This window comes from Capra hircus, chromosome 22, assembly GCF_001704415.2.
Source record: "Capra hircus breed San Clemente chromosome 22, ASM170441v1, whole genome shotgun sequence".
Lineage (NCBI taxonomy): Eukaryota > Metazoa > Chordata > Mammalia > Artiodactyla > Bovidae > Capra > Capra hircus.
The window spans coordinates 24,693,917-24,704,488 of NC_030829.1; the positions used below are offsets into that span (position 1 = coordinate 24,693,917).

General features: G+C 39.2%; 1 pseudogene; it reads left to right on the forward strand.

The window, feature by feature from the left end:
* LOC102188449 lies at nucleotides 7,490-10,130 on the forward strand (annotated as a pseudogene).

Below are 10,572 nucleotides of genomic sequence, written 5' to 3' on the forward strand. Positions count from 1 at the left end.
CTGTTCCACTAACCTTGGATCCTTTCCCAGGTTTTCTCTCTTACTGATATGATATTGATTACTAGAATACTCTTCTAATATACTCATTATCAGAGAAGCGCACAAGATTCTGAAAACAACCTTTAATTGTGTGAGCATCTAAAGTTAATTTGGTCTTCATTACTTTATTTGAAATGAGGCTTCATTTTCATACTAAAATTATTCATACCTTGATTTTATAACACAACTCATTTACCCCTTAAAAGAAAAATGTTTTCTAATTTAAATTTTTGTAAATGTATCATCTATCAAGAATTCAAAAACAGTACAGTAAGTGCTATTTAACATCTTATTGGTCATCTGTCACTGTGTGAATGGTAGTCAATAATAATTTGTCAAGCAATTAACAGAGTTAATAAATAGTAACAGAATAACCTAATCTGCCCGTCACCAGTAGTCACTAGTTGTGAATTAATGTACTGAAACTCTTCAACATCACACCTGATATCCAACGAGATGGAGAGCAAACATGACATACCAGATGATGATTAATGATAAGGATGACATAATTCACTAGTAATATTTTAGGTCCTAGAAATCCTTTCTCTTCCCTCTCCTTGTTAATTTTGCAAACATGTACATGTACTAAAGACTCTTTTAGGCACTGTATGCACTCTTGGTAATTTTTTCAAAAATACATATATTAATATAAAAATGAAACTGAGGTCTAAATTATCTGATTATGTAATTTCTTCACCTGAATTGGCCCATAATAGGAAAAATTATAATGTGTTATTAAAAAAAATTAAAAATGTTGACATTTATCCAAGTAACAAGGGACTGAGTAATCATGTTTATAAAACTAAGACTGCTCATAAAATCAAATAGTCAAAGGAGTATATTCTGAGGAAAGAATAACATGAAAGAATTAGATTGGTTCTTTTACATCATACAGTCAGAATTGAAAAAGATTTTCCACATTATCTAATCCAAATTCATCCCAATAAAATAATTTCTTTAATTGTTGTTGTTTAGTCACTCAGTCGTGTTTGACTCTTTGTAACCCCATGAACTGCAGCACACCAACCTTCCCTGTCATTTACCATCTCCCGGAGCTTGTTCAAACTCCTGTCCATTGACTTGGTGATGCCATCCAAGTATCTCCTCCTCTGTTTGCCCTTATCCTGCCTTCAATCTTTCCCAGGATCAAGGTCTACTCCAAGGAGTTGGCTCTTTGTATAAGGTGGCCAAAGTATTGGAGTTTCAGCTTCAGCATCAGTCCTTCCAATGAATAGGCAGGACTGATTTCCTTTAGGATTGACTGGTTTGATTTTCCTGCAATCCAAGGGACTCTTAAGAGTCTTCTCCAATACCACAGTTTGAAAGCATCAATTATTTGGTGCTCAGCTTTCCTTATGGTCCAACTCTCACAACCATACATGACTACTGGAAAAACCATAGCTTTGACTATACGGACATTTGTTGGTAAAGTAATGTCTGTTTTTAATATGCTATCTAGTTCTGTCATCGGAGAAGGCAATGGCAACCCACTCCAGTACTCTTGCCTGGAAAATCCCATGGACGGAGGAGCCTGGTAGGCTGTAGTCCATGGGGTCACAAAGAATTGGATACAACTGAGTGACTTCACTTTCACTTTTCACTTTCCTGCACTGGAGAAGAAAATGGCAACCCACTCCAGTGTTCTTGCCTGGAGAATCCCAGGGATGGGGAGCCTAGTGGGCTGCAGTCTATGGGGTCGCACAGAGTCGGACATGACTGAAGTGACTTAGCAGCAGCAGCAGCAGCAGCATGTATGGATGTGAGTTGGACTATAAAGAAAGCTGAGTGCCGAAGAATTGATGCTTTTGAACTGCAGTGTTGGAGAAGACTCTTGAGAGTGAGAGAGTTTCAGGCAGGAAGGCCACGGGTCTCCAAATGGAGGAAATAGCCTGCAAGTGTCAAACATTTTTATCTCCCTTAAGCGGCAGGTGGAAACAAAGTAGTGATATTTTTTCCTTCTCTATACAAATTTGAAAGGAAGTTTCTCTTAAAATTCTGTGTTGCCATGACACCTGGTTTCACCTGAAGTTAACCAATGCCTTTTTCTTATGTTTATCTTAAGCTATACTAATGTACTATGCATTTACCCCAAACTCTGTCTTCAAGTCAGTTCTGCCTTTTGGGCTCAGAACCTACTTGATAAACCAGTATGTTATGCTCCGATATTGTTCCTCTAATCTATGTAAGTGAAACTATTTGTATGGTCCTCTGCCCTTCTTCAAGATTCAAGTTAATCCTTTTATGGCCCAAGATAAACCATTTGGAGCCAAGATTATTCCAAAATACATCTTATGGGTGAGGGGCTTGGTGCCATGCTAAATTTTGAGACATTCCTTTCTTTCATTAACAGACTGCTGGTGACTATATAACATCCAGCTAAAGACTAGCAGGGAGGTACTCTTTCTGCCCCCTTCTGATGCCTATGTCAAAAGCTTTCTCTATCTCCTTTATACTTTAATAAAACTCTGTTACACAAAAGCTCTGAGTGATCAAGCCTCGTCTCTGGCCCCGGATTGAATTCTTCTCCTCCAGGGGCCAAAAATCCCGGCATTGTAATTCAACAACAACCTTTCGAGAGTCCCTTGGACTGCAAGGAGATCCAACCAGTCCATCCTAAAGGAGATCAGTCCTGGGTGTTCATTGGAAGGACTGATGTTAAAGCTGACACTCCAATACTTTGGCCACCTGATGCAAAGAGCTGACTCATTTGAAAAGACTCTGATGCTGGGGAAGATTAAAGGCAGGAGGAGAAGGGGACGACAGAGGAAGAGACGGTTGGATGGCATCACAGACTCAGTGGACATAAGTTGGGTGAACTCCAGGAGTTGATGTTGGACAGGGAGGCCTGGCGTGCTGTAGTTCATGGGGTCGCAAGAATCGGACACGACTGAGCCACTGAACTGAACTGGTAATAGAAATAGGGGATGGGGTAGAGAATGTTAATGTGGCCAATGTATTTATCTCTTTCAGCTCACATGGATTTGCACTGTTTAAAGCATCTGCATGATATAACTTGTTTTCAGGGATTCTTGATGAAGCCTTATGAAGACTATGATTAGCTAAATCAATGGAAAACATTCTTATTTCATGGACACAGATTAAGACCAGTAAGTTTAACTGGGCTTCCAAGATGGCACCAGTGATAAAGGATTAACCTGTCAATGCAGGAGATGTAGGTTTGATTCCTGGGTCAAGAAGATCCCTTGGAGTACAGAATTGCAAAGAGTAAGACACACCTGAGCAACTGAACACACACACACACACACACACACACACACAAGTTTACATGGTGTTTTGATCAACTTTAAGAAAACATTCATAAATACCAAGGCATAGCCAGTAGGGCGTATAACCTGGTTTTCATATGTTTTATGAAAACACAGAACGTATATGCCATAAGAGTGGTGTCATCTGCATATCTGAGGTTATTGATATTTCTCCCAACAAGCCTGAACCCAGCTTGTGCTTCATTCAGCTCAGAATTTCTCATGATGTACTCTGTATATAAGTTAAATAAGCAGGGTGTCAATATACAGCCTTGATGTACTCATTTCCCAATTTGGAGCCATTGTATCTTTGATACAATTTGTATATGTGTGTGTGTGTGTGTGTGTGTGTGTGTGTGTATGTTTATATACATATATTCCTCAACCAGAGAATCAGAGTATGCATATATACTATACATTATATAGAGAAACAAATTTAATATGAGAAATTGGTTTGTACAAATGTCAGAGCTGGCTAAGTAAATCCAAAGCTCTTAGGGTAAGAGTTTAAGAAGCAAATATCACAAAGAGGCTGAAATCCCATGAACATGGGCTGAAGTGGCTATCTTTGGTGAAATTCTATCTCGTTCTCCCTCTCTCTCTGTCTCTGTCTCAGGTCTGCTGCTGCTGCTAAGTCGCTTCAATCGTGTCCGACTCTGTGTGACCCCATAGATGGCAGCCCACCAGGCTTCCCCGTCCCTGGGATTTTCCAGGCAAGAACACTGGAGTGGGTTGCCATTTCCTTCTCCAATGCAGGAAAGTGAAAAGTGAAAGTGAAGTCGCTCAGTTGTGCCCGACTCTTAGCGACCCCATGGACTGCAGCCTACCAGGCTCCTCCGTCATTGGGATTTTTCAGGCAAGAGTCCTGGAGTGGGGTGCCTTTGCCTTCTCCGCTCTGAGGTCTAAGTGCTCAACTAATTCTCTAAGTGCTCTTTTAAGGCCTTCCAATGAATTAGTTGAGGTCCATCCAAGATAATCTCAATAATTTAAAGTCAACTTTTTAGGATTTTAATTTTATCCTTAAAACCTCTTCATCGTAGCACCTAGGTTGTGTTTGAATCACTGGGTAAATGCTTTACTTACGGTACAAAATGGCTTGTGATTCCCTTCCTTCTTCCAACTCTCACAAAACTATCTAGTGTAGTCCACCTGTCCAGAAACTTACAAGAAAGGAATTTGGAGGTTGGGTGATTTAGCACAGTCAAATTGACACATCAAAACACACGTTCTGATTCAGAAACTCTGGGGATGGAGCACAGAAGTTTTAATAGGCCCTCTAGGTAATTCTGATGTACACTGAAATTTGAGAACAACATAAATATGTTCAATCTTTATGTTTTTTTTTACATCCTGTTTTTAAAACTTTTGCAAGCTAGTCAAAAAAGTATATTTTACACATATTGTTTTAAAAGCACAGCTTATCTTTTCAAATATACTATTTTTTACATATTTCTGTCTCTGATTAACTCTAATCTCCCTCCATATTACCTATAGTATTTTAAATTTGGGCAATATAAGTGTTTCTAAGATTTTATGAGAATATAACTATATTATTGTCCCATATAAATTTGAATTAATCAAATTTAATTTATTCTTCTATAATCTATGTTCCTGTAAACATGCATCACCAAATATCAATCTCAAAAATAAACAATATATTCATTTAAACGTTCAGCAAAAGTTATGTGTATTCCTATTATGTGCCAATATAAAGAGGCAGAACTATATATATTGAAAATGAGAATCATTAGCCTATTTAAAGGAAGTGTGGCTCAGATGGTAAAGAATCTGCTGGTAATGCAGGAGACCCAGATTCAATTGCTTCATCTGGAAGATCCACTAGGGAAGAGAATGGGTACCCATTCCAGTATTCTTGCCTGGAGAATTCCATGGAGAGAGAGGCCTGAAGGGCTATAGTCCATGGAATTGCAAAGAGTCAGACACAACTGATCAACTAACACACACACACACACACACACACACACACACACACACACACACACACACACACAGAGCTGCCTATAATCTGATGGTTTATTAACAAGACTGTCCTAATTTTAAAGATAATTTCACCAGGCTGAATTAGTTTTATGCTTTTAAACATTAAATTCACATAACTGATGCACCTTGTTTTATTTCTGTATTCACCAAATACTTTTGTGGTTATAACTTGTCATACTTTACAGTGTTGCCTATGGGAAAAGTGTATTATGCCTACTGATGCAAGTATGGTCTACATGGTAGTTATATTTAAAATAAAAAATTCTCTTACAATAATATTCCAAGAGTTTGTTATAAATCTTATAAGTGGGAAATGACCTCAAATTTGTGAAAACATTCTAAGTACATTATTTTTAATATCAATTGAAAACATTCATAAACAAATACTTACCCCTGTGCACCAAAATGTTTGGGCATTTCAGTATTATTTCTGATGTTAAAAATGTTAACATTAATATCTATCAAGACATATATGGTCTTGGTAGAATTTAAAGCAATAACCCATACTATGCCATATCATCTTTCAGCTATAAAGAATAAAATAGATTCACATCAGATCCCCAAGAAATTTTCTTGTATACATTTTAAGATATTTTAGAAAATAACTCATTCTGTATCCAAGATTGACAAACCATTTCTTAAAGGGCTAGAGAGCAAATATTTAAGACTTTGCAGATCATAAAACAAAAATTGAGGCTGTCATATAGGTAGGTTCTTACATAACTCTTTAAAAGTGACAATTTAAAAACTGCAAAAACCAACCTTAGCTCACAAGCAGTAAACAAAAAGGAGGGCAACAAGATTTGACCACCAGGCTAAAGATTTCTGATCCCTTTGTATATAATTCCATTTCTATTCATGGATATGATGACATAAATGCTTGTTTATAGATATCAAAAAATACCAAAACTGATAGTATGTGTATCTGAGAACAGAAATGATATTGGAATGGGGTAGTCAAGGGATTATTGTTTTACCTATATTATTTAAAATTTTAACATATGGTTTACACACACACACACATGCACACACACACACACACACACACACAAACACACACATACAAGAGGGACCAACATTCACCACTCTTGGAGATGATACAAACAAAGGGAGCATTCTAAGTAGTAAGCTGCCTGGACTCCTGTACCAGTCCCAGTCCAATTTATGTAGAGTACTAAATTCAAGGTTTTAAGCTTTTCCTCATATGTGGGGCCTCCAATAGTATCAAAATGCAGAGAAGAAACTACATGAAAGTTTAACTTCCTCCTTTATTACCTGCTCAAACTTGTCATTGTGAAAGTGGAAAGCAATAGGTAAAAAAGCAACAATATCTCTCTTGAGTGCATAGACATAAAATCACTCCCAAGCATCCACCTCAAATACTTTTCTTTTGAGATACCTTTTTTTTTTTTCCTGTAGAGCATAAATACCTTTCAAACTCCTTTCCAGATCTTTACCCAAAATGGAGCTAACTAGAGAATATGCAGCAGCATTTCTAGTTACTGTTTATTTCATTTGCATAACATTTTCCTTAACATATTTCCATTCTTATGAGTCTGCACAGTGTAGCCTTAATTTAGATTTAACTCTAGTTGTTAACTCTAGTTGGTCAGATTTTTACTATATTCTTGGTCTTTCTCACTTTGTGATTAAAATTATGCAAGCTACTTCAGTTTTGCTTGATTTTTTATTGTATTTATCACTTCTCCATAGTTTCTTTTGGCCTATATGTTTTCTCTGGAATTAACTGACTTAACTTCTCTTATTTCTGTAAGTTAGCAAAAATGTCTTTTCCTCCTCTCACACAGCAGATTTTTCATTTCTTACCTTTCTAATCAGTATCTCACATGAAACATTGCAAAGTGAAATGAGCTTATAAAATTAAGAGGTGAAATTTCTTGGTTGTTCCAAGGTGTAAACATGTACCATGTTGCAAATCCTTCTGAGCATGCTTTCAAAGACTTTATTCTTTTCTAATCTGTTTCTCTGGAATAAATTCTCAAGAAATTGTGGTTAATTCCTATAATCAGGGTTTATCTTTACCTCATTCACTTTAGGCTATTCTAGTTCTTTTTCACATTTCAGCAAGATCTCATTCTTACCTCAAACTCTAAAATTTAAAAAAGAATGAGATATATCTGAAGCAAAGACTTCTCTTCTTTTTAAATTTACCAATCCCTACAATGACTTCAGAGGCACCACCACAGGCCCTGGGAACCATACAGAATAGAGATGGAAAACCCCTAGATTATAAGTTTTGTGAGCAAACATCTACATCAATGCTTATTAAACTACTTGTGTTGAAAGAACCAGTATGTTGAGAAACAATCATCTATGAGATAATCACACGTCAGCATGTCTTAAGAGTGAAAGAGATACTCAATGCCCTTTATTCTCAACTACTTTTCAAGAAGATTTGTATTGTATTGAACAACTTTGGAGGACAGAGTTTTTCTCTGAAGCAAAGAACACATTTGCTTATAACCTGAAATGCAGAGATAGCATCTGTCTTTGGAGCAAACAGCAAGTATGCTTACTGTTAAATATAAAATATTAGGCTTGTTAAATTCAGGGTCCCTTACCTATAATTCAATTCATTGCATGTGCAAGAGTAATCTGGCACTGTTTGTTCACTTTGACAATAATTGGGTTGATGAAACAATACTAGAAATGCTGGTGCTCTGGTACTTCTACTTCAAGCAATAAACTGTCCTTAGTCTACTCTCTGAGCCCAGAGTCTCTTGTCTTCATACCTGATCCATGAAATATTGGCGGGCTAACTTGTTAAATGGTACACATCAGGGAATAAAATGATAATCCCTTCACAATTTTTCATACAGTATTGGTTTCTACTTGAAATCTGGTTGAATATGACTATTTTATCACACACTGATATATATATATATATATTTTTTTTTTTTTAAAGCCTGCGGTAAGTAGCTTCTAAGATAATTCCCAATGATACCTAACTCCTGGCTTTAATACCCTTGATAATCTTCCTAAAAGGGTGAGCTAGACGCTGTGACTTTCTTCTAATGACCAGAATATGGCAAAAAGGATAGGCTGTGACTTTCAAGATTAGGTTACAAATAGACTCGGGCTTCTATTTTGATTTTCTTCATTTTCTCTTGCTTAGCTCCATGATGGAAGCCAGATACCATGCTATGATGTTCGCTATGGAAAGGTCCACATGATAAGGAACTGATAGAAGCCTCTATCCCACAGCCAGTGATGAACTGAAGTCCTCAGTCCAACAAACCACAAGGAATTAAATGTTGTTCAGAACCATGTGAATGAGGCCAGAAGCAGATCTCCCTTAGTTCAGCCTCCAGATAGCACTATGGACCTGACTGCCATTGTGATTGCAATCTGATGAGAAACTCTGAAATGGAAGACCCAGCTAATCTATCCCTAGATTCCCAAAAGTTCAGAAACTGAGAGATAATAAATTTTTGTTGCTTTAGGCTGCCATATTTTGGGGATAATCTGTTAAACAGTGAGGCATTTCAAGGACTGGCATCAGTTAATGGAGATCCTTGCCCTACTCTAGATAATTCCTTCCCTAGCTCTTTGTGGGAAGGAATCCAATGTACTTTATTCATCAGTGCATCTTCATACAATTTGAGGTACATGATAGGTTACTAATAAATTATTTTTGAAAAGATTCATGAGTCACTGGTCAAGCCCAATTATGGTCAGAATATATGTTAATGAGATATAAATTGAGAATTGAGAAGTATGATAGTAAGACTTATGTAGGACAGCTACTGTATTACAATGAAGATGGTAGGTGATACATATAATGAATAGAAGAAAAGTTTGGAAACGATAATTTAAATAACAATGAATGAGGTCTATTCTTAATCCACATAAATGTACCTAAATACATATATACACACATACATGAACCTAAATACATATACAAGAAAGTTGGCTGAATTACGTATTCACCTATTAATACAAAACCCTTGTTCTTTTAAATTTTCTATTATAATTGACTTTACTTTTATATATAATTTTAAAAGGCTATTCTTTGGCTAACATTTGGTCACAAATCAGTGATTAAAAATGACAGAGTCAGACAATTGCTGTTGATTGTGTGTCTGAAGGCATTTAAACTGTGTGGCCCACTGTGACAGCAACTGTAAAAAGATCAGGTAAATGAACTGTATAGTCTCTTCTAAAATGTATAGATTCTGGGCCTCAAGCAGACCTGCAAGATTTCACTACCAGGGCTGAAGCTACCTAATTTCTGGCGTTGCTGGCTGGAAAATGGCATTAACATGAGGTGGACCCCTACCTGCCCTAGGAGTACACGTGTGAGGGGATGCTGGAGCAAATCGGCGCCTACGTCCAGCACCAGGGCTTTTGTGTAGACCCGGCTCCTGCCCCACCTGGGGCCCGAGCCCCGCAGAGCCCCTTCATCCTGGCTCCCAATGCCACCCACCTCGAATGGGCCCGCAACACCAGCTTAGCCCCGGGGCCTGGCCCCCAGTGCACTCCCTCCGGGCTTGGCTGGCTGCCACGGGAAGCGCCTGCACGGACGCCTGCCTGGACCACGGGCTGATCTGTGAGCCCTCTTTCTTCCCCTTCCTCAACAGCCAGGACGCCTTCCAGAAGCTGCAGGTGCCCTGCGACGGCATTGAGTCAGAGATGAACCACCTGTACCCGGCCTTCGCCCAGCCCGGCCAGGCGTGCTTCCTGCAGAAGGAACCTCTGCTCTTCAGCTGCGCCGGCTCCAGCACGAAATATCTGCGGCTCTGCCCCTGCCGAGACTTCCGCAAGGGCCAGGTGGCCTTGTGCCAGGACTGTCTGGGAGGGTGACCACCAGGCTGGCCTCCCTACCGCAGGAGAAAGCACCAGCAGATTCCGAGCTCCAGTGACCCTCCCTCCCCTCGACGTCCCCGAACTGCAGCCTTCTTCCTTGACTAGGACGTGGGCAGGGCAGATTGGTGCGTAGGTCTAGGGAGGGGGGAGACTCTGCCTAGCATCTGGTGTCTACCCTCCTCCGGCTCCTCATGCTCCTCCCAGGGGTGCATGGCAGCGCAGTGGACAAGCAGCTGGGGGTTGGTGCAAGCGTCCCAGTGAGTGGCCCAGGAGCAGGTGGTCAGAGGTCCCTTGCTCTGTGCAAGACCAGATCTGAACCAGATGGAGAGAGGGCTCTTGTCCTTCTTGGGACCAGGAGGGGCCCTCTGGGTATATAACAGAGGAAGTGGGGTGATGCTTGCTTGATGGCCCATTGAACGGTCCACAGAGTGGGGAGTGA